Source organism: Macrotis lagotis, chromosome 5, assembly GCF_037893015.1.
Source record: "Macrotis lagotis isolate mMagLag1 chromosome 5, bilby.v1.9.chrom.fasta, whole genome shotgun sequence".
In the NCBI taxonomy this organism is placed as follows: Eukaryota; Metazoa; Chordata; class Mammalia; order Peramelemorphia; family Peramelidae; genus Macrotis; species Macrotis lagotis.
In genome coordinates this window covers 37,711,988-37,737,231 of record NC_133662.1, presented here as the reverse complement: position 1 = coordinate 37,737,231, position 25,244 = coordinate 37,711,988, and the positions used below count along the sequence as shown (strand labels likewise).

The 25,244-nt window shown below is 35.0% G+C and overlaps 1 protein-coding gene and 1 pseudogene across 5 annotated transcripts in view; one reads left to right on the top strand and one right to left on the bottom strand.

The window, feature by feature from the left end:
• The window catches only part of TINAG (tubulointerstitial nephritis antigen), a 235,575-nt gene that overhangs the window by 13,528 nt on the left and 196,803 nt on the right, over nt 1-25,244 (bottom strand). The gene's annotated exons all lie outside the window — the stretch shown is intronic.
• LOC141523776 (large ribosomal subunit protein eL34-like) lies at nt 11,908-12,310 on the top strand (annotated as a pseudogene).

The following is a 25,244-nucleotide window of genomic DNA, read 5'->3' as shown; positions in this document are numbered from 1 at the left end:
TCCACAAGAATATGTAATGGCAAGTCACTCCAATATCTTGTTTGAGAAGATCCCCATATAAATTTATTTACTATAGTTCCTCATTAAGGAGTTTTATTTTTCTCTTGAAGGATCTGGCTCAGAAATAAGTTTATTTTAAAAATTGAGAATTTGGGGATAACTGAGATAACTTTCCCTTTCTACCATTTTAGATATAGGTACAGAAATGAGCCCCCACAGGAAAGGAATATTCAAGAGCTCTAGGACATCTAAGTATATTTAGTGATTAAAGAACCTTAGAAATGATAACAACCAATTTAGATAGCTAATAGTGTAGATGAGTACAGGTAACATGATGGTATAGAGGGATTTGTCAGTTTCCATATTATTTGGAAATACATATTACCATAGAATCATATATATATGTACATATGTATGTATATGCCTTTATATATGTATTTATGTATATATGTATGTATGTATATGCCTTGGAGTCTATCTGGTTTAGCTGTTTTATTTTATAAATATGTGGAAACTGAGGTTAAGAACTTAAGTGAGTTGTTCATCACTGTCACTGAATCTGTGTACAGTTAGTTCAATTCCAGAACTCCTCATTGTAATACATATAAAGGACAAGTCCATAAAAATGTTGTTTGTATTATTTTCAAAATTAAGAGTGGGATGAGATGTAGAATAAAAATTACTGATAAGAAAGTTAGCCTGAGTTGGAATCATTTCTTTGCCACTTTGGTCACCTGTGTGATCTTGGAGAAGATGAGCACCAAGAAAAGGACTAGACTCAGTGGATTTGTTTCTTCATTTATGAAATGAGTGTATTCAAATATATAGTTTTCAATTTCCTGTCTACCTTTTAATATGTGATCCTAAAAAGTTATATTTTATGTATAAATCCTTTTTCATTAGCACTGTATAAATTTCTAATGATAAACTTTATATTCATGGTACTCCTTACAAAATAGCAGAATATATATGATTCCAAGGTATTGTTTGAGGGTCCACAGCTTTCTTCCTGCCGTTCTGTTTCTAAGATTTGAAATTTTGTTTTTAGACATAATTATATTGGACTAAAGCATTGATTATCACCTGATAAAGATACAATATACCTAGAAATAATATACCACCACATTTTAATTTAATAGGAATTAATTTATTATATCCTTTTTATAAGACAGTTGAGAACAGTATCTGATAAGTCTATGATATAAAATCTTTGCTTAATAGGTCAGGGCCAAGTTGTTTCCTGGATCAGACATGCTTTCCAGAATGACCTTGATCATCAAGTAGCCATTAAGCAAGGATGTTTGAAGTAACTTTTATTTTTGAAAGAGTAAAAGTGACAGATACTTAAAAAAGGATGTAGGAGGCCACTAAGAGCTAAATTATATTTTATACCATATCATATACCACAAATTCAACTAAATGAACTGGCAACCATTTCCTCTTAATATTTATTTTACTGAAAAGATCATTAAACATAAATCTTGGAAGGGCAGCTAGGTGGCACAGTGTATAGAGCACTAGCCTGGAGTCAGGAGTACCTGAATTCAAATCTTGCCTCAAACACTTAAAAATTATCTAGCTGTGTGGGCTTGGGCAAGCAACTTAACCCCATTGCCTTGACAAAAAAAACCCAAACTAACCCCCCCCCATAAATCTTGGGTAAGATGTATATGGGTTTAAAAACAACTTTAGAAGTTGGACAGATAAAGAGCTTTCAATCCCACGGAATCAGATCTGACCAATAGTCTTGAGAAAACCAGGTAAATATTCCAAGACTCTTTGGGAAGATGAGCACTAAAAGAGGACCAGACCAAACCTGTTTAGGATTTATCTGTACAGTGTAGTCATGATGTAATGCCAAATGACTAATCAGTAATTCAATAAAATACTAAATAGGCATTTAAAAATATTAACCTCCTATAATAGTGGTCAACACTATCACCTTTTAATTTTTCTTACTGTTTCTATACACTTGAAAATTCTTTTTTTTGTATTTTTTGCATATGAAATTTACAAATATCCCATATTGATTTATGTCATACACTTTACCATTTCTTTTACTTCCTCATTTGGGGAAGTTCTGGGTGTATGTATGAGTCTAAATTTTAAATAATATGATGGTGGGATACCAATGTCAGTGTTCAAAGACACAAGAGAGGTAAGAAAAAGGAACCTAGATTCAATATCCTTAATGATCAGATTCCCCCAGAACTAAAAAGTCTGGATGATTTGTAAAGACATAAATGAGACAGGTGTCTTAATGGAAATGAAGCAGGCACAGTACACCAACCTCTATGTGCATGTATGTTTGCATAACTATAAAATAAAAAAATATGAAAATACCACATTTGTTATCTTTTAATATACATGTTTATGTTCTAGAAATTGACAGTTAATGTTACTATTATTATTGTCCTTATTGCTCTTCAAATTTAGTGTACATATTTCTAAAGAACATTACTACATTCAAAGTCAAAAATATATTTATTAAACGTGTACTATTGGAAGAAAATTATGCTAAGTTCTGGGCAGGGGGGGTTACTTAGAAAAAATATAAATGGTGGTGAGATGTGGGTTAATTTTTTTTAATGAAGTAGAAAACCAAATTTCCAATACCAGAAATGAAATGCACGAATTCACCATTAATGAAGAGAAAATTAAAACAATTATTAATAGCTATTTTTCAAAATTATAAGCCAATAAATGTAATTATCTAAATGACTTAATTTAGTATTTGCCAAAATATAATTGTCGAGATGAATAGAAGAGGAAATTGGATACTTAAATGAACAACTTAAAACAAGAAATTTAATAAATCATCAATTAAGAAAAGATATCCAGAACTAATTCAAAAATTAGTTCTACCAAATATTTAAAGAACATCTACTTCCAGCACTATAAAAATAATTTGGAAAAATAAGTAAAGGAAAATTCTCACCAAATTCATTTTATTTTTACAATATGGTACTCATATCTAAATCAGAAAGAGTGATAACAGAGAAAGAACACTATATATCAATTTTCCTAATGAATTTTATTTCAAAAATTTAATAAAATATTAGCAAGGAGATTACAGCATTAAAGCACAAAGATCATTTTTGGTGACCTAATGGGATTTACACCAGCAAATGCAGGACTCATATCATACTAGGAAAACTAATATCAATACCAAAATCATAATATAATCTCAACAAATGTAAAAAAAAAGCTATTGACAAAATATAATATATTTCTATTAAAATATTAGAAAGCATAGGAATAAATTAAAAGTTCTTTAAAAAAGTACTATCTTTTTATAACCATTAGCAAGAATTTAACTGTAATGAAGATGTTAGAATTTTTCTCCCTAAGACCAGAGGTAAAGCAAGGAGCTGGAGAAGGAAATGCAAACCAGTCTAGTGTCTTTGCCAAGAAAACACCAAATGTAAGAATGAAGAATTGGAAAGAATTGAAAAATAAATGACAATAATTTCTGGGGAAATTGGAAAACAATTTGGAAGAAATTAAATATAGACAAACATTTATAGACCAAGATGAGGACAAAATGATTGTAGGTACAATCACACAGAAATGACTACTATAGCAATAAGAGAAGGATGAGAATAAGTAATTAGAAATTTAATTAGGGATCAAAACTATGACCCTTTGCAGATGATATGATGGCATATTCAAAGAACCCTAGAACAAAAATGAAACAAATAACAACTTCAGTAATGAACCTACATAAATCATCAATATTTCTATGCATGACCAACAAAGTCTTGTAGGAGGAAATAGAAATAGAAATTACAGTTTGAATAATTCATAGAGTAGAAAATAGAAGGTTTTTCTGCTAAGACAAATAGGAACTATTGAACAAAATTACAAAAAAAAAATTTCACGCAAATAAAATGAATTCAATTGGAAAAATATCAGTTTCTCATGGATAAGCCAAGTTCAGGTAATTAAGATGGCAGTATTACCAAACTTAATATACATATTCAGTGCCATACCTAACAAGCTCCCAAAAAAGATAATCTCTAGAGCTAAGGAACTTTTTAAAAAATCATCTGTAAGAACAAAAGAATAAGAATATCAAGGGAATCAAGTAAAAATATTTTAAAATGCTCTAGCTGTACCAGATCTCAAACTATATTACAAAGCAGTAATCATCAAAACAATCTGTTAAATAACCGGTAGAGAATAAAATGAATCAATCAATTAAGTAGATTAGGTACATAATACAAAATAGTAAATCACCATGATAATCTAATGTTTTATAAACACAAAGATCCAAGCTTCTAGGGTTCTCTATTTGAAGAAAAGAGAAAATAGGTGGTATGGTGGCGAGCCTGGAGTCATCGAAATTCAGCTTCCTACTAACTGAATTTTCCCTGTTTGCCTCACTTTCCTCATCTGAAAAAAAATGTGTTAGAGAAGGAAGTAAAAAATACTCCAAAACCTTTGACAAGAAAACATTAAATGTGGCAATAAAGATTTGGAAATAATCTTTAAAATGACAATAATTGTTAGGAAAATTGGAAAATAATTTGATAGAAAGTGGATATAAGCAAACATCTCACATTATTTATGAAGATGGGGACAAAATGGATGATGATGTAGTCATAATGAGAGATGATATGAGCTAACTGAGGGACATTGGAAGCTTTTGTCTTTCAGATCTATGGATTGGGCAATTATTTATGATATTACAAGATATAAAAAAGATCACAGAAAATAAGACAGATAATTTTGCTTATATTATATTAAAAAACAAACAAAAACAATGCAGTCAGTAATAGAAGGAAAATGGTAAACTGGTGGGGGGAATTTTTAACAAATATTTCTGATAAAGGCAATTTTTTAAATTGAGAATCAAATTTATAAAAATGAGTCATTTACCCATTGACAAATGGTCAAAAGATTTGAATAGGTGGTTTTCAAAAGAAGAAATCCAATCTATCTCTAGTCACATAAAAATGCTCTAAATGGTTATTGATTAGATTAATACAAATTAAAACAAATCTGAGGTGAAACTACGTGAAACTATGTGAAACCTATCAGATTGGCTAATATGACAGAGAATGAAAATGGCAAATGTAGGTGAGATGTAGAAAAATAAGGATATTAATGGAATCTTGGTAGAGCTAATAACTGATCCAACCATTCTGATGAGCATTTTGGAACTGTGCACAAAGGGCTATAAAACTTAGCATTTCTTTTGACAAAGCAACATTTCTACCAGGTCTGTGCCACAAAGAGAAAAGAATAAGGAAGAGAAGCAATATGTACAAAAATATTATATCATGAAAAAGAATTGAAATTTAGGGTATTCCTTCAACTGGGGAATTGCTGAACAAGGTTGTAGCTTATATATATATTTTTTTTAATAATGCCATTGTGCTATAAGAAATGAAGAGTTCAGAGAATGCTGGGAAAATTTATCTGAACTAGTAAATGCAATAAGTTTAACCAGAATAATACTGTCTATGGTGAAAACAATATTTTAAGGATGATCATTTGCAAGTAATAGATATTCTCAGCAGTAGAATTATCCAAGACAATTCCTGTTTTTTGTTGTTTTTTTTTTTTTTTAGGCTTTGCTAGGCAATGGGGATAAGTGGCTTGCCCAAGGCCACACAACACAGCTAGGTCATTACTAAGTGTCTGAGACTGGATTTGAATCCAGGTACTCCTGACTCCAGAGCTGGTACTTTATCCACTGTGCCACCTAGCTGCTCCTATCCAAGATAATTCCAAAGAACTTTTGATGAAAAATTCTATCTATCTCAGAAAAAGAAGTGATGAAATCTGGAAGCCTATTGGAGCATATATTTTTAAAGCATTCTTTATGCTTTTTTTGCATTTTCTTTAGCAATGGATTAATATGGAAATATTTTTCATGACTACGCATATAAAACCTATATCAATTTACATGTCTTCTAAAGGTGGCAGGTGGAGGTGTGGAGGAAGGGAAGGATCCAACAAGGAAATTAAAATTTTTAAATTGTTTAAATGTTGTCTTTCTTTGTTAATTTGAATTCTGGTTCTTTGGTAAACATGATTTTGGGACTTCCTCTGTATCTTGAGTGCTCACTTTAATGCTTAACATATAATAAATATAGACTAAATGTTTTCCAATAATAACTTCATTATTCTCTAAAATCTATCATTTTAATAAGAAGACATTTTGAACTTTTATTTAAAAGCATGGAATGGGGGACCAGGACCAATATGATATAGAAAAGTCAGGGACTAGATTGAACTCTCCTTGTAACTCCTACAAACTTCTGTAAACAATGTCTCATAACAAATTCTGGACTAGCAGAACTCAAAAAAAGAATATTATGAGACAATTCTTAGTCAAAGACAACTTAGAAAGTCATCAAGAAAGGAATGTTGCACAGGGGTAAGATTAAAACACAGTCTTTAAAATTTTTTTTTAAAAAGTCCTTAAAATACACTTTCTAGGGGCGGCTAGGTGGCACAGTGAATAGAACATTGGCCTTGGATTCAGGAGTACCTGGGTTCAAATCCGACCTCAGACACTTAATAATTACCTAGCCGTGTAGCCTTGGGCAAGCCACTTAACCCCATTGCCTTGAAAACAAATCTAAAAAAAAACACTTTCTAGCAAATCCACAATAAGACTTGTATTAAATTGCATCATTGGCAGCACTGATAACTTCTAGACCTCTCAGCTCAGAGGCTAAGAGGATCAGAAAACCAGTCAAAATAACATTGTAGAACTTCTGTTGCATTTCTCTTACATAGATTTAAGTCACAGGCATGGGTCTCAGTCCCAGGACAAATAGAGGCACTAGCATGCCAGAGTTTGCAGCCACAGGAGAACTGGAAACCTGGTCACACTTACAGGACAGAAAAGAGTGGTCAATCACAGACCAGAATAAATTCCAGGAGACTAGTTAATAAAACAATTTTAAATTTGTACCACCTTGGAATAACTGAATACTTACTAGTCTGCAGAATTACCTCTGAAAATAGCTGTACAAAAAAATGAAGTTTGGGAGTGGTCCCTCTACTACTGAAGCAGATTCTCATTTTAGCATAGAGTTAAAAGCCAAGAAACATACTGGAAAACTGAACTATCACGAAAGGAATTATGCTGACTATAGAAAGTTATTAAGGGACAGCCAACTGGTGCAATGGACAGAGCACCAGACCTGAAGTTCCCATCCATTCTCAGACTGTTTGAGTGTAGGCAAGGCATTTTAGCCTGATTGCCTCAAAAACAAAATTTAAAAAAAGGAAAAAATATTATGGTGACAGGAAAGATCAAAACACAAACTTAGAAGCCAAGAGAATCAAAACTGTTATATCCAAATCCTGAAAGAAAAATGTAAGTTGATCTTAGGTCATAGAAGAATTTTAAAACAATTTTAAAAATCAAGTAAGAGATAGAGAAAAAATTGAGAGAAGAAACGAGAGTAATTCAAGGCAATAGTTTGGTAAAGGAGGTAAAAATATACTGAGGAAATAATACTTTAAAAAATAGAAAAGGCCGAGGGGGCAGAGCCAAGATGTCAACAGGAGAGGACCTTCTCTTAGGCAGTATGGATGAAAATTTATAAGTTAAGGACTCTAACAAAATTTTCCAGAGACAGAACCCACAGAGGGATCCAATGAGGCAGTTCTACATCCCAAGATAACCTGGAAAAGAGCAGAAAGGCTAGGCTCCATGGGGTCAGAGGGGTGGCCCACCAGAGTAGAGGAACTTCAGCATCCTGGAGGCAGCCCCAGGGTGCTGGGAGGCATGGCTCACAGCAGGGAGGGCAGTTTCCTGACCTACACCCCGGGGGGAGCACCAAGCACAATTTGGGGAATCAGCAGGGGAACCTCTGCCAGAGGGAGCATGTTAAGCCCAGCCCTCAGGGCACACAGTTAGCAGCTTGGCTGTGGCAGCCCAGATCCATAAACATGAAGCAGGCAGAGCGCATAAGCAGGAGCCCCCAGAGCATGAGTGCTGAGCCTAAGGAGGGGAGTGGAGAGAGACTGCCAAGCTCTGTCCTCTGTCCCTGGAACAGGACTCTGGGTTTCTGACCACATTCAGATCCTGATCCCAGTCCAAGATCCCCGATAGAACAGCAGCCCGCCCCCACCTCAGTCCCATGGCAGAGAGGTGTGCTTGTGGTCATTCATAGACCAGAAGGAAAGACACAGCCTCACACACTCAAAAGCTCAGGAAGCACCCCCAAACAAGAAAAAGTCTGGAGAAATGAATAAGCAGAGAAAAAAGAGGAACACCATTGAGAAATACTTTGCCTATGATCCCAAGAAGAATCAAAACACTCAATCAGAAGATGAGGTAGTACAAGCTCCTGCATCTAAAATCTCCAAGAAAAAAATGGAAATTGGGCTCGGGCTATGACAGAGCTCAAAAAAAGACTTTGAAAATCAAGTGAGGGAGATAGAGGAAAAATTGAAAAAAGAAATGAGAGAGATGCAGGAAAAAACATGAAAAAGAAGTCAGCAGCTTAGTCAAGGACATCTAAAAAAATGCTGAAGAAAAGAACATGCTAAAAACCAGCATAGGTCAAATGGATAAAACAGTTCAAAAACTTATTGAGGAGAAGAGTGCTTTAAAAAACAGAATTGGCCAGATGGAAAAAGAGATAAGAAAGCTCTCTGAGGAAAACAAATTCTTCAGACAAAGAATGGAACTGAGGGAGGTTGCTGATCTTCCAAGAAATCAGGACACAGTACTTCAAAAGCAAAAGAATGAAAAATTAGAAGAAAATGTGAAACATCTCATTGAAAAAACAACTGATATAGAAAACAGACTTAGAAAAAATTATTGGAAAACCTGAAAGTCATGAGCAGGAAAAATAGCCTTGACATCATTTTCAAAGAATTACTACAGGAAAATTGCCCTGATATCCTAGAAGCAGAAGATAAAATAGAAATTGAGAGAATCCACCATTCACCCCAAGAAAGAGATCCCAAAAAATGCAACGCCCAGGAATATTATAGCCAAGTTCTAGAACTCCCAAGTCAAATAGAAAATATTACAAGCAGCCAGAAGGACACAATTCAAATATCAAGGAGCTGCAGGGAGTATCACATAGGACTTAGCAGCAACTACATTAAGGACTTTTAGGACTTGGAATATAATATTCCAGAAGGCAAAAGAGCTTAGAATGCAACCAAGAGTCCACTACCCAGCAAAACTGAATGTCCTCTTCCAGGGAAAAAGATGGACTTTCAATGAACCAGGGGAATTTCAAATGTTCCTGTTAGAATGGCCAGAGCTGAACAGAAGGTTTGATCTTCAAATACAGGACTCAGGTGAAGCATAGAGAGTGGAGGAGAAGGGGAAAATATGAGGGACTTAATGATGAACTACATGTGTTCCTGTATAGAAAAATGATACTGATAATACTCATATGAACCTTTTCATTTAATAGAGCAGCTAGAAGGAGCTTTTATAGATGAAGTACAGGAGAAAGCTAAATTTGAAGATATATTGTCGTATAAAAATGGGCTCAGTAGATAAAAGGGAAATGTAATGGGAGAAAGAAAAAGAAGAGGAGGAATAGGATATTTCATACAATAAGATTTTTCTTTATTATGATGAGATATTGCATTGATATGGAAGGGGGGAAGGCAAGGGGGAATGAGGGAATCTTTGCTCTTATCAGAGGTGACTAGGAGAAGAAACAGCATATGTACTCAATGGGGTATAGACATCTGGAGTAAGAAGGAGAGGAATGGGGATGGGGGAAGGGGGGGATGTGACTGATGGAGGAGAGTATGGACCATGGGGAGAGAGTAGTTAGATATAACACATTTTCTTTTATACTACTTGCAAGGAGCTGGTATTGGATGGCCTGTCTGGGACCATAGGACCAGGTGGATACTGGGCCTAAGGGTTGGTATGTGGGCTTGGAGCTTCTTGGCCTCAGGGCCAGGGATCTGTCTGGGGTGCCACTCAGCTACCCTAGAGCAGAGTCAGAGTGAAAGGAGAGAGAAAATATAGTACATACTAGTAGAGATGTATGAATGGAGGGAGTTGTGATCAGCAATGGCAATGGTGGAAAAATATGGAATTAACTTTTGTGATGGACTTATCATAAAGAATGTGATCCACCTGTGACAGACCTGGTGGTGTTGGAACACAGACTGAAGCACAATTTTATTATGATTATTTTTGAGGGGTTGCAGGGCGAATGGGGCTGGGTGGTCTGCCTGGGGCCACACAGCTGTGTGATTGATGGGTGTCTGAGTTCGGATTTAGACCCAGGTGCTCCTGGCCCAAGGACCAGTTCTCTGTCTGCCCCCCAGCCTCCCCTACTATTATTATTATTGCTATTTTATTTTATGTCTTTTTTTTCTTTGTTTTTTGCAGGGCAATGGGATTGGGGTGGCTTGCATGGAGTCACACAGCTGGGTGATTTTGGGGTGTTTAGGGCCGGATATGGGGTCGGGTGCTCTTGGCTTCAGGGTCAGTGCTCTGTCCACTGCTCCACCTGGCTATACCTACAATTATTATTATTATTTTTCTTTTGTTTTAATTTTAATTTTTTCTCTCCCCTTTACTTTATCACCCATGTAATTCTATATTTTTTGGGGGAGAGGGAGTTTTATGTTTGCTCTTGAACAAGAATATTTTAGTTATGTATTTAAAAAAGCATTTGTACAAAATAAGAACAAACAAATAAACAAACAAACAAACAAATAAATAAATAAGTAAATGGGAAAAAATAGAAAAAGCCAAATGGAAAATCAGCACAAAAAATCCCATGAAGAGAAGAATGCCTTTAAAAGTAGAATTGGATAAATGGGAAAAATAGATATGGGAAATTCTTTGAAAAAAACTTAAAAAGGAAAAAGTAGCAAGATTTTCAAAAAAAGGATAAAGGCTCTCTCAAGAATATGATCCTTAAAAAGTAGAATTCATAAAATGGTAACAAATGACTTTATGAAATATTAAGAAACAATAAAATAAATTCAAAATAATAAAAATATGAAAATTTTGAAATATTTCATGAGAAAAACTAATTGAACTGGAAAATAGATCTAGGCAAGATAACTTAACAATTATTGGACTATTATGATACCAAGATAGTAGAGTGAGACAGGAACTAACTACAATCTTCCCAATTTACCCTCCAGACAAATTGATAAACCACTTTAGAACTGATTTAGGTGGAAGAAAACAACCTTTTAGCTTGGCAGGAAAAGATTTATTTCTTTAGGGTAGGAGGAAGAAATTTCCAAGAGGCAACAATTGACCTACATTAGGGAATGTACATCAAGGTTCAAAATACCAGGGCAATCAACAGGCTAATTCTCACCTTGCTACAAGCAAGCAGTTCTAGAAGGGAGACAATAATGTTTGATGCAGAGAAAGATCCCTCCCATGATACTGCAACAGTGAGGCCTCACCAAATTGTTGCCTCATAATGAATCCTCACCTCTGGGACAGGTCAGCAGTGAAATAGAACCAAAAGAATTAGGCAAGAGCAATATCCCTTCAATAGGATTGGTTAATAGAGAGACCCTTTGTACTTAGCCACTGCTTGTGGAGCAGAACAGCAAGGAAATTCCCCACCAAGGAGAGACACATTTCCACATTCCAGTTCTAGTCAGCAGAGACCAGTGAAATCAAGTAGCAATTCCCTTAGCGTCAGCATAAGAAACTTGAAAAGTATAGGACTAGAGTCCTTCTCTCACAAAAAAATACAAATTCACAAAATGACTGTAGAAAGTTACTATGGTGACAAGTAGAATCAGAGCTTATAAAAAAGGGAATGCAGCATCAAAATGGCCACATATGAAGTCTAAAAAAATGTAATTTGGACTTAGCCTGAAAAGGAATTCCTGAAATGGCTTAAAATGATTTTTAAAATCAAATTAGAGGCACTTTCTCTTCCTTCTTCTGGTGGCGAACCTGACAAGAAATTAAAAATGATTCAGCTCCTGACATATCGGCGTAGGTTGTCCTACAATACAGCTTCTGACAAAACTCGACTGTCACGAACTCCAGGTAACAAGATTGTATACCTTTACACCAAAATTTGGAAAAGCACCAAAATCAGCCTGTGGTGTGTGCCCAGGAAGACTTCGAGGTGTTCGGGCAGTAAGACCTAAAGTTCTTATGAGGCTATCAAAGACAAAAAAGCATGTCAGCAGGGCTTATGGTGGCTCCATGTGTGCTAAATGTGTCTGTGACAGGATCAAGCGTGCTTTCCTGATTGAGGAGCAGAAAATTGTTGTGAAGGTGTTGAAGGCACAAGCACAGAGTCAAAAGAGTAAATAAAAAGGATGGTTTTTGAATAATAAAGAAAATTAAAATGTAAAAAAAATCAAATTAGAGTAATAAAAGAAAAAAGTGGAAAAGAAATGAGAGCAATTCAAGATAATAATGAAAAAAGTTAATAGCATGGAAAAAGATATATAAAAAATTCAACAAAGAAAATAACTCTAAAAATAGAATTAATCAAGTAGAAAGGAAAGTACAAAAGCACACTGAAGAAAAGTGGAATTAAAATGCAACAAAAATTTTTACAAAATAAAAAAAGAAGAAATTGTGAAATTTGTCATAAGAATATCTGCTGATCTGGAAAACAGATCCAGAAGAGATAATTTAAGAATTATTGAAGTACTTGAAAACATGATTAAAAGAAAAATAAGTTTTCACACCAATGTTTAGAAATTATCAGGGGAAATTGTCCTGATATTTTAGAAGCAAGAGGCAAAATAGAAATTAAAAAATTTACCTCAGGTAGACAGAGTCAAAAATAGTGGAGAGAAGCCAGAAGTGGCCTGAGTTGTCCCCAATTTCCCTCAGAAACAATGTTAAATCATACCTCTAAATGGATTCTGGAGTGACAGAATGCACAAAAAAATAGAGTAAAATAATTTTCCAGTTTAAGACAACTTAAACTTTAGGAAAAAAATAACTTTAGGAAAGTTCTGTCCACTTGGATAAAAGGGTAATATAACCAAGCACAGTAGACAAGCAAGTTAACAGGAGGTTCTCAACCATGGTACAGAGCAGCAACCCAGACCCCCTTAAACTTAGTTCAGCAGGCTGGTGCCATAGAAGTTCAGTTGTGAGGCTTCCATCTCCAATGCAGAACACAAATTTTAAGCTCAAGAATGCAGGCACAGAAGGCACTATTAAGTCAGGGACCGTCAACACATAGACAGTACTCCAGAGCCTAAGGCCCCAGAGCCAAAAGTTAATCACCAAACCTTCATGCCTCTGGTGTGGAGCTTAATTTTTTTAAAGTGTATTAAAAAAAGATCTCTGATCATAGAAAGCTACTATAATAGCAAAGAAGATTAAAAACAAAATGAACAGGACACAGTGGCAAAACACCTACATGTGAAGGCTCAAAGGGGAATATGTATTGGTCTCCAGTCCAAAAAGTCCTCCTGGAAGAGCTCAAAAAGGATTTTAAAAATCAAATCAAAGAAATGAATGAAAATTAGGACAAAAGAAATGAGAATTAAGCACCAGAATTGTGGAAGAGTCAATAGTTTGAAAAGGGAAGCATAGAAATTGACTGAAGAAAACAACCTTTTAAAATATAGAATTGATGAAAGTGTGTGTGTGTGTGTGTGTGTGTGTGTGTGTGTGTGTGTGTGTGTGTATGGGGGGGGAGGAATCCTCCGAATCAAACACCTCCTTTAAAAGTAGAATTGACCAAATGGAAAAGGAAGTATAAAAGCAAATTAAAAATAAAAATCCCTTGGACTTCCAGCCAAGATGGTGGAGAGAAGATGGGCACTGTGCTAAGGTCTCTTTATAATATGAGACAAACCTCTTAACAGAAATTCAATCGACAATACCCAGAAAAAAAGAAGCTAGGAGAAGAACATATACCAACAAGGTCTGTCTCCAGGGATGGTGGGTAAGCCAGGGGCAGAGAGCAGAGAGTCAGCAGGGGTGGGGTGAGAGCCACACTAACCTAAAATCAGCCAGTCAGCTGTGGAGTCTTTGAATATGGAACCTAGGGTCCAAGGCCTAGGAGTCTTTGGACGTGGAAGCAGAAGTCCGGGGGTAGTCCCATCAGGACAGGTGGGCAAGTTCCAGCATAGAGAGAGAGAGAGTTGCAGAGTGCATCTAGACATGGACCTGATGAGCTTGGCTGGACTGGAAGACCCTGAACTAAATATTTTCACTGCAATTGGGTCCTCTTCCCAGCACAAACACAGTAACAGGCCCAACCCCCAATGCCCCACCTTCCAGTCTCAGGTGTGGACAGCAGAGCTCCTTCAGTTGAACAGGAAGGTTAATATTCTCACCCAAGGTCTTTCCCACATTGTTCAAGGATAAAAATATTCAGGAGTGCCACCCACCCCCTCCAGACCTAGGGAGAGAGCCTCAAATCAATTTCACAGACACTCCAGAGAAAGCAACTAGTACTCAATACTGGACAGCCCACTTGGAGTTACTAAACCCAAAGAGTAAAACCTCTAAGGATGTCAACACCAAACCTCTGTGAACTAGCCCAACCCCCCAATACAACATCTTTGGAAAATGAAGAAAGTCCAATGGAAATGGAGGTCCATAAAAAGCTACCTAGAAGACAAAGAACCTAACTCAGAGAGATCTAGAACAACCTAGGAGAATGTGATTTGGTCTCCAGTCCCAAAAGACTTCCTTCAAGAAATCAGGAAGGAGTTTAAAAATCAATTGGAAAATTTGGGAAAAGAGACCAAAGAGGAAATTAACACCTTGCAACAAGAAAACAAATCCTTGGAAAATAATATTGGACAAAAGCAAAAAGAAAATAATTCTCTTAAAACCTCCTTTGGACAAATGGAAAACTCCTTTCAAAATAAAACTGACCAGTTAGAAAAGGAGTTGCAAAAGGTAAAGGAAGAAAATTCTTCTCTAAAAAAAGAATGAAGTCAATGGAAACTAATGCCTTTATGAGACAACAAGAATTTGTTAAACAAAACCAAAAAAATAAGAAAATAGAAGAAAATGTAAAATACCTCATCAGCAAAACCACTGACCTCATGAATAGAACCAGGAGAGACAAATTAAGTATCATTGGACTCCCTAAAAATATTGAAGAGAGAAAAAAAGGCTGGAATCAATATTACAGGATTTAGTCATGGAATCAAAGGACAAAATGGTTATTAGAAGAATTCATTGATCTCCACTGAAAAGAGATACCCAAAAAACCAATAAAATTGATAAAGCTCTAAATTCAACAAGCCATTATTGAACTCCCTAAGAAAAAAATCTCTAGGGCCAAATTGATTCACAAGTGAATTGTATCAAACATTTAAGGAACAATTGATTCCAATTGTTATATAAATTCTTTGAAAAAAATAGGTGAAGACCGAACTCTGTCTAATCATTTCTATAACACCAATATGGTGCTGATACCTAATCCAGGAAGAGTTAAAACAGAAAGAAAATTATAGACCTATCTGTCTGATGAATATGGTTGCAAAAATCTTAAGTAAAATCTTAGTAAAATGATTAGAAGTTATCACTATGATAATACACTATGACCAAGTATGATTTATTCCAGGAATGCAGGGTTGGTTCAATATTAGGAAAATTGTTAGTATAAATAATTATATCAATAACAAACCTATCAGAAATCATATCATTATATCAATAGATGCTGAAAAAGCTTTTGAAAAAACACAGCACTCAGTCTGACTAAAAACACTAGATGGTGTAGGAATAAATGGACTGTTCCTTAAAATAATAAACAGTATCTATCTGAGACCATCAACAAGCTTTATATGCAATAGGGGTAGGCTAGAGGCATTCCCAATAAGATTAGAGGTGAAACAAGGATGCCCATTATCACCACTACTATTGAATATAATATTAGTAATATTAGCTTCAGCAGTGAAAGAAGAAAAAGAAATTGAACGAATTAGAACTGGGAAGGAAGAGACAAAACTCTTATTCTTTGCAGATGACATAATGGTATACCTAGAGAATCCCTAAAAGTCATCTAAATAACTATTAGAAATAATTAGCAACTCTAGCAAAGTCGCAGGATATAAAATCAACCATCACAAATCTTCAAGATTTCTGCATATGGGGCGGCTAGGTGGCATAGTGGATAAAGCACCGGCCCTGGAGTCAGGAGTACCTGGGTTCAAATCCAGTCTCAGACACTTAATAATTACCTAGCTGTGTGGCCTTCGGCAAGCCACTTAACCCCATTGCCTTGCAAAAACCTAAAAACAAAACAAAAAAAAAAAAGATTTCTACATATGATTAACAAGATACAGCAGAAAGAGCTAGAAAGAGAAATCCCATTCAAAGTAAATTCAGACAATATAAAATACCTGGGAGTCTACCAGCAAAAGCAGATTCAAAAACTTTATGAAAAAAAATACAAAACACTTCTCACATGAATAAAATCAAATTTAAATAACTGAGCAAATATCAACTGCTCATGGATAGCTAATATAATATAATAAAAATGACCATTCTACCAAAATTAGACTACTTGTTTAGTGCCCTACCAATTAAAATTCCAAAAAAAATACTTTAATGAGTCAGAAAAAAATGTAAGCAAATTTATATGGAGGAATAAGAAGTCAATAATTTCCAGGATTTAATGAAAAAAATGCAAAAAGAAGTTGGCTTAGTCCTACCAGATCTAAAATTATATTATAAACAATCAGTCATCAAAACTGTCTGGTATTGGCTAAGATATAGAGTGGTATATCAGTGGAATAGACTAGATGCAATAGCAGGAAATGATTATAGTAATCTGCTGTTTGATAAACCCAAAGAGTCAGCTATTGGGATAAAAATTTTCTCTTCAATAAAAACTGCTGGGAAAATTGGAAGTTAGTATGGAAGAAATCTGAATTAGACCAACACCTCCCACCCTATGCCAAGGTCAGATCAAAATGGACACAGGATTCAGACATTAAAAAATACCATAATCAAACTAGGAGATCAAGAACTAGTTTACCTATCAGATATATGGAAAGGGAAGCAGTTTCTGTCCAAGGAAGAGATGGAGAGCATCATTAAAAACAAACTAGACAATTTTGGTTACATTAAATTAAAAAGGTTTCGCACAGACAAAGTCACTGTAAACAAGATCAAAAGAAATGTAGCAAATTAGGAAACAATTTTTACAACTAGTATTTGTGACAAAGGACTCATTTTTAATATATATATATATATATATATATATATATATATATATGTAATCCATACCTATCTATCTATCTATCTATCTATCTATCTATATATGAAGAAATGGGTCAATTTTTTTAAAAAAACAAGTCATACTTTGGTGTTGGCCCTGACCATCTGGAGCTTGCCCACAGGGCTGGGGGGAGAGTTCTAGTGCAGGAGCATGGCACCCATCATCCCTAGACTCCTCTGGTACAGAGGAACTCTGAGTCCACACCTTCATTACAGCTGAAGCCTTTACTCAGAACAAATAAAAATAGTATTACTTCTGCCCCAGGCACAGGTATATGAGCAGAAGAACCAACTCAGCTGCCAATAAGGGGAGGGATGACCTCACCTCATGGTAAAGCCCACCACTGATTGAAGACAAAAGTATTTAACTGCTTCAGTCACTCCTTCCAGGCCAAGGGAGAAGGCCTCAACCGAGGTCAGAGTTACTCCAGAGAAAGCAACTGGCCAGCTAGAGAAAATACACTCAGTGAGCTAATCCTCTAACACCCCTTACTGGTGATAGTGAACTCAGTGAGTAAAGCCCCTAGAGATCCCTGCACCAAACATCTATGAACCAGCCCTTCCCCAAGTCAAGGTCTTTGCAAAATGAAGAAAATTCAGTGGAAAGGTGGATCCATAGAAAAATTCTTGGAAGGAAAAGGCCCTAATAGAGACCTAGAACCTCTGAGGAGAATATGATCTGGTCTCCAGCACAGAAAGACTTCCTTGAAGAAATGAGGAAGGAGTTTAAAAATGAATTGGAAAATTTGAGAAAAGGAACCCAAGAGAAGATTAACACCTTGCAGCAAGAAAACAAATCATTGGAAAATACAATTAGACAAATAGAAAATGAGAATAATTGTCTCAGATCTTCAATTGGGCAGATGCAAAACGTAAACAATTCTCTCAAAACCTCAGTTGGTCAAATGGAAAGCTCTTTCAAAAGTATAATTGACCAATTGGAGAAAAAGTTGCAAGATGGAAATGAAGAAAACTCCTTTCTAAAAAAAAAGAATGGAGTCTGTGGAAACTAATGATTTCATGAGACAGCAAGAACCTGTTAAACAAAACCAAAAAAATTGAAAACAAATAGAATAAAATGTAAAATACCTCATCAACAAAAACCACTGACCTCAAGAATAGATCCAGGAAGGGCAACCTGAGAATTATAAGACTTCCTGAAAACATTGAAGAAACAAAAAAGTCTGGATTTAATGTTACAGAATCTAGTGATGGAAAATTCCCTGATATCATGCCAGAGGGCAAAGTATTTATTGAAAGAATACATCGATCCCCTCTGAAATGAAATCCTAAGATGAAAGCACGAAGGAATGTTGTGGCCAAATCAGATAAAAAAAGAAAATCCTGCAAGCAGCCAGAAAGAAACGATTTAAATACAAAGGATCCACAGTAAGGATTAGCAGCACCTGGCTGCATCAACATTAAGTGATCTAAGGACCTGGAACAAGATATTCTGAAGAGCAAGGGAGTTTGGAATGCAGCCAAGAATCCATTATCCTGCAAAGCTGAGCTTTCTTTTTCAGGGGGAAAAATGGACATTAAACAAAATGGAAGAATTCCAAAAATACCTGATGAAAAGACCAGAGCTAAATAGAAAATTTGAACATCAAACAGGAGGTTCAAGAGACACATGAAAAAGTTAAAAAAAAAGAGAGAGAGTAAAGAAGAAAAACTGCTATCCAATAAGATGAAACTGGCTATATCCCAGCATGGGAAAAAGATTCTCATAACTCTTGAGAATTGTAACTCTAACATAGAGAATATACCTAGCCAGAAGTGATGTTCACTCATTACTTATTCATGAGACTGCTATGCAAAGGGATGAAACTGGCTATATGCCTACTTGGGAAAAAGACTTTAATGACACTCAAGAATTGCAACTCTATTAGACAGAATATAATTAATTAGATGTGATGGATACTCAGAATTTTCTATAACTCAGATAGAATGATTTAAAAACACTTCCTCCTTTCAAAGGGGGACAGGAAGGAGAAGGGAGGAGGGAGGGGATTGAATGGGGTAACTTTCATTACATTAAGAAGTACAAAAGACCTGTGGTAATAGAGGGGAAGAAGGGAGGAGATGAGAAAGACCTGAATCTTCCTTTCATCAGACTTGGCTTAAAGTCAACTTAGTCACATACTCAGTTAACTTAAAAAATATCTTACTGTTTAAGTATTAAAAGGGGAAAAGGGGAGGGGGAATGGAGACAGAGAGGGGGAGAAAAAAGGGGAGCTAAAAGAAGGAAAGGAAAGGAAAAGGGAAAAGGGGAAGGGGAAAGAAAGGGGAGGGGCTGGATATAGGAGGGCAAACACATTGAAGGGGTGGTATTCAGAAACAAAATACTGGGGAATACAGATAAAGGGGAGGTAAAAAGGGAAAAATACAAAGAGAGGCAACATAGCAGAGGGCAATAAAGAGTTAGTAATTATAACTTCAAATGTGAATGGGATGAACTCTACCTTAAAACATAAGCAAATAGCAGAGTGGATTAAAAACCATAAGCCTAGAATATGCTGCTTACAGGAAACTCATTTGAAGCAGAGAGATACATATAGATTATAAATAAAAGGTTGGAGCAAAATATATTTTGCTTCAACTGAAGCGAAAAAAGCTGGGGTAGCAATCCTTACCTCAGACAAAGCAACTGCAAAAATAGATAACGTTAAAAGAGGTAAAGAAGGACATGGAGGAAATTGAACAGGGATAGAAAGGAATATACCTTTTTCTCTGTAGTGCATAGCATTTTTACAAAAATTGACCATGTACTAGGGCATAAAAACCTAATGATCAACTGCAGAAAGGGAGAAATATTGAATACATCTTTCTCAGATCACAATGCAATAAAAATCATATGCAATATTGGGCCAGAGAGATATAGACCCAGAACTAATTGGAAACTGAATAACCTCATTTCAAAGAATGAGTGGATCAAACAACAAATGATAGAAAGAATCAATTATTTCATCCTACATAATGAAAATAATGAAACAACACATCAAAACCTATGGGATACACTCAAAGTGGCTTGTTAGGGTATATATTTTATAGTTATATGCTTTCATGAATAAATTAGAGAAATATGAAGTCAATGAATTAAAGAAGGTAGAGAAAGAACAAATTAAAAATCCCCAATTAAATAGTAACTTAGAAATTCCAAAAATTAAAGGAGAATTTAAGAAAATCAAGAAAATTACAAAATTGCAAAAAAAACCTATTGAATTAATCAGTAAAACCAAGAGTTGGTTTTATGAAAAAAAGCCAATAATATTGACAAACCACTGGTCAATTTGATTAAAAAAAAAGAAAGAAGGAAACCAAATTGCTACAATCATAAATGAAAAAAGGTAAACTCACCACCAATGAGGAGGTAATTAAAGTAATAATCTGGAATTATTTTGCCCAACCCTATCCCAATACATTTGACAATCTAAGTGAAACAGATGAATATCTACAAAAATATAAGTTGCCCAGGTTAATTGAAGAGGAAATTAAATATCTAAACAACCCTATCTCAGAAAAAGAAATTCAACAAGCCACCATTGAATTTCCTGAGAAAAAAAAAAACTCCAGGGCCTGAAGGATTCACAAGTGAATTCTACCAAACATTTAAGGAGCATTTGTTTCCAATTCTTTACAAATTCTATGGAAAAATAGGGGAAGGGGGAACTCTGCCTGTTTCTAAGAAACAAATATGGTGCTGATAGCTAAATCAGAAAGAGTTAAAACAGAAAGAAACTTATAGACCTATCTCCCTGATGAATATATTTGTAAAAATCTTTAATAAAAAGTTAGCAAAATGATTACAAGTAATCACTAGGATAATATATTTTGACCAAGTAGGATTAATCCCAGAAATGCAGGGTTGGTTCAATATTAGGAAAACTGTTAGCATAATTAATTATATCAACAACAAACCTATCAGAAATTATATGATCATATCAATAGATGCTGAAAAAGTTTTTTGACAAAACACAGCACCAATCCCTACTAAAAACACTAGAGAGTGTAGGAATAAATGGACTGTTCCTTAGAATAATAAGCAGTATCTATCTTAAGCCATCACTAAGCATTATATTCAATGGGGAGAGGTTAGAGGCATTCCCAATAAGATTGGGGTGAAACAAGGATGCCCATTATCACCACTACTCTTCAATATCATATTAGAAATGTTAGCTTCAACATTTAAAGAAAAAGAAACTGAAGAAATTAGAATTTGAAAAGAAGAGAGAAAACTCTCACTCTTTGCAGATAACATGAGGGTATACTTAGAGAATTCCAAGAAATCATTCAAAAAACTACTGGGAACAATTAGATATTTTACCAAGGTTGCAGGATATAAAACAAACTCTCATAAATCCTCAACTTTTCTACATATGCCTAACAAGATACAACGGGAAGAGCTGAAAAAAGAAATTCCATTCAAAGTAACCTCAGAAAATATAAAATACCTGGGAGTCTATTTGCCAAGCCAGACTTTGAAACTTTTTGAAAACAATTATAAAACACTTCTCACACAAATTAAGTCAGATTTATATAACTGGGAAAACATCAAGTGCTCATGGATAGGCTGAGCTAATATAATAAAAATGAAGATTCTACCAAAACCAAACTTCCCATTTAGTGCCCTACCGATCAAAATTGCAAAACTCACTTTAATAGGTTAGAAAAAAATTGTAAGTAAATTAATATTGAGAAATAAAAGGTCAAGAATTTCTAAGGATTTAATGAAAAAAAAGTACAAAAGAAGGTGACTTAGCCCTACCTAATCTAAAAATTATATTATAAAGCATAAGTCATCAAAACTGTCTGGTACTGGCTAAGAAACAGAGTGGTGGTTCAGTGGAATAGACTGGGTGCAATAGCAGGAAACAATTTTAGTAATCTGCTTTTTGATAAACCCAAAGAGTCCAGCCATTGAGATAAAAACTCACTCTTTGATAAAAAACTTCTGGGAAAATTGAAAGTTAGGATGGAAGAAACTTAGATTAGACCAAAACCTCATACCCTATACCAACATATGATTCAGATTGATACAGGATTTACACATAAAAATCAATACAATAAGCAAACTAGAAGATCAAGGACTAGTTTACCCGTCAGATTTATGGAAAGGGAAGCAGTTTCTGACTAAGGAAGAGATGGAGAACAACCCTAAAAGAAATTAGATGATTTCAATTACAGTAAATTAAAAAATCTTTTGCACAGACAAAACCACTGGAAACAAGATTAAAAGAAATTCAGTAAACTGGGAAATAATTTTTACACCTAGTATTTCTGATAAAGGACTCATTGCTAAAATATACAAAGAACTGAGTCAAATTTTTTAAAAAGCCATTCCCCAATTGACAACTGTCCAAAGGATATGCAAAGGCAATTTTCAGATGAGGAGATCAAAGAAATCCATAGTCATATGAAAATTTCTGTAAATCATTACTTATTAGAGAAATGCAAATTAAAGCTTCTCTGAGGTAAAACCTCACACATCTCAGACTGGCCAATATGACCAAAAAAGGATAATGATCATTGTTGGAAGGATTGTGGGAAATCTATTTCATTGTTGATGGAGCTGTGAACTCATCCAACATTTCTGGAGAGAAATTTGGAACTATGCCCAAATGGCAACAAAAATGTCCATGCCCTTTGATCCAGTAATACCACTACTGGGTCTATACCCTGAAGAGATGATGAAAAAGGGTAAAACCATCACTTGTTCAAAAATATTAATAGCAGCCCTGTTTGTGTTGGCACAGGATTGGAAATCAGGTAAATGACCTTCAATTGGGAAATGACTTAGCAAAATGTGGTATGTGTATGTCATGGAACACTATTGTTCTATTAGAAACCAGAAGGGCTTGGAATTCAGGGAAGCCTGGAGGGATTTGCATGATCTGATGCTGAGTGAGATTAGCAGAACCAGAAAAGCACATCTGCAACATGCAGATGATGATCATTCCATCAGTGCAACAATCAGGTACAATTTGGAGCTCTCTGCAATGGAGAATATCATCTGTATCCAGAGAAAAACCTGTGGAGTTTGAACTGTGCCTTTAATTTAGAAATAAAAAAACTGATATCTTATTGTCTGATCTTACTATCTCTAATACTTTATGTTTCTTCTCTCTCATCACATTCATTTTGGATCAATGTATACCATGGAATCAATGTAAAGACTGACAAATTGCCTTCTGTGGGGGGGGGGTAGGGAAGTAAGATCATAGAAAAAATTGTAAAACTCAAAATAAAAAACATCCTTATAAAAAAAGCCATACTCCAATTGACAAATGGTCAAGGGATATGCTAAGGCAATTTACAGATGAGGAAATCAAAACAATCCATGTCATATGAAAAATTGCTCTAAATCACTACTTATTAGAGAAATTCAAATTAAAGCATCTCTCAGGTACCACCTCACACCTCTTAGACTGGCCAATATGACCAGAATGGACAATGATCAATGTCAGAATGGATGTGGGAAATATGGGACACTAATGCATTGTTGGTGGAGCTGTGAACTCATCCAACCTTTCTGGAAAGGAATTTGGAATTATGCCCAAAGAGTAACAAAAATGTGCATACCCTTTGATCTAGCAATACCACTACTAGTTCTATACCCTGAAAAGATTATGAAAAGGGATAAAAACATCATTTGTACAAGAATGTTTATAAACTGCTCTGTTTGTGGTGGCAAAGAATTGGACATTTAGTGAATGTCCTCCATTTGAGGAATGGCTTAATAAACTGTGGTATAAGTATGTCATGAAACATGACTGTTCTATTAGGAACCAGGAGGGATGGAAATTCAGGGAAGCCTGGAAGTATTTGCATGAACTGAGTGAAATTAGCAGTACCAGAAAAACATTGTATTCCCTAACAACCACATGGGGATGATGATCAACCTTAATGGACTTGCTTATTCCAACAGTGCACCAACCAGGGACAATTTTGGGCTATCTGCAATGGAGAATACCATCTGTATCCAGAGAAAGAGTTGTGGAGTTTGAACAAAGACCAAAGACTATAACCTTCAATTTAGAGGGAAAAAAAGTTATCTTATTATGTAATTTTGCTATCTCTTAAACTTTATTTTTTTTCCTTCAGGATATGATTTCTCTCTCATCACATTCAACTTAGATCAATGTATACCATGTAAACAATTTAAAGATTAACAGACTGCCTTCTGTGGGGGGTGGGGGGAGGTCAGCAAGATTAGGTTGGGAAATTGTAAATCTCAAAATAAATAAAACCTTTCTTAAACAAAAAGAAGGAAAGAAATAAAATAATAGCTAGATTCTTATTTTTTTTTTGTTCATTATTTTCAGATAGTCCAATTTTTTTTTTAAATTATCTCTCCTGGACCTGTTTTCCAGGTCAATTGTTTTTCAATGAAATTTTTCACATTTTCTTCTAGCTTTTTCATTCTTCTGCTTTTTTTAATCAATTCTTGATTTCTCTCAATCATCAGTTTTCCTTTGCTCTAGTCTTTATTTTGAGGAATCAATTTCTTCAATGAGCTTTTGTATCTCCTTTTCCATTAGGCTAATTCTTTTTAGGGCAATTTTCTCCTCATTGGCCTTTTGGGTTGCTTTTTCAGTTTGGCCCGGTTGGGTTTTTAAGATACTGTTTTCTTCAGTATTTTTTAGTATCACCTTTGCCAAACTGCTGACTCAGTTTTCATGATTCTCCTTCATTACTTATTTCTCTTCCCAATTTTTTTCCTCTACTACTTAATTTTAAAAATCTTTTTGAACTCCTCCAGGAACTGAAACCAATAGATTTTTCTTTTTCTCTTTTTCCTTTATTATCTTCTTCTGAATGTCTATTTTGATCTTCCCTATTACCATAGCAACTTTCCATGGTTGAATATTTTTCTTCTATTGCTTGCTCATTTCCCCAGCCTATGGCTTGATTTTAACTCATTGTTAAGGTGGGACTCTGTTTCAAGTGTGGAGGATGCACTGTTCCAAGTTTTTTGAGGGTTTTTGCAACTGTTTCCATAGATATTCCCCAGGAAACTTCAAGTTTTCAGTTCTTCCAAGCTTTTATGAAAGTTTAGGACTAACCACAGACACTCATTTCTACTCTAGAA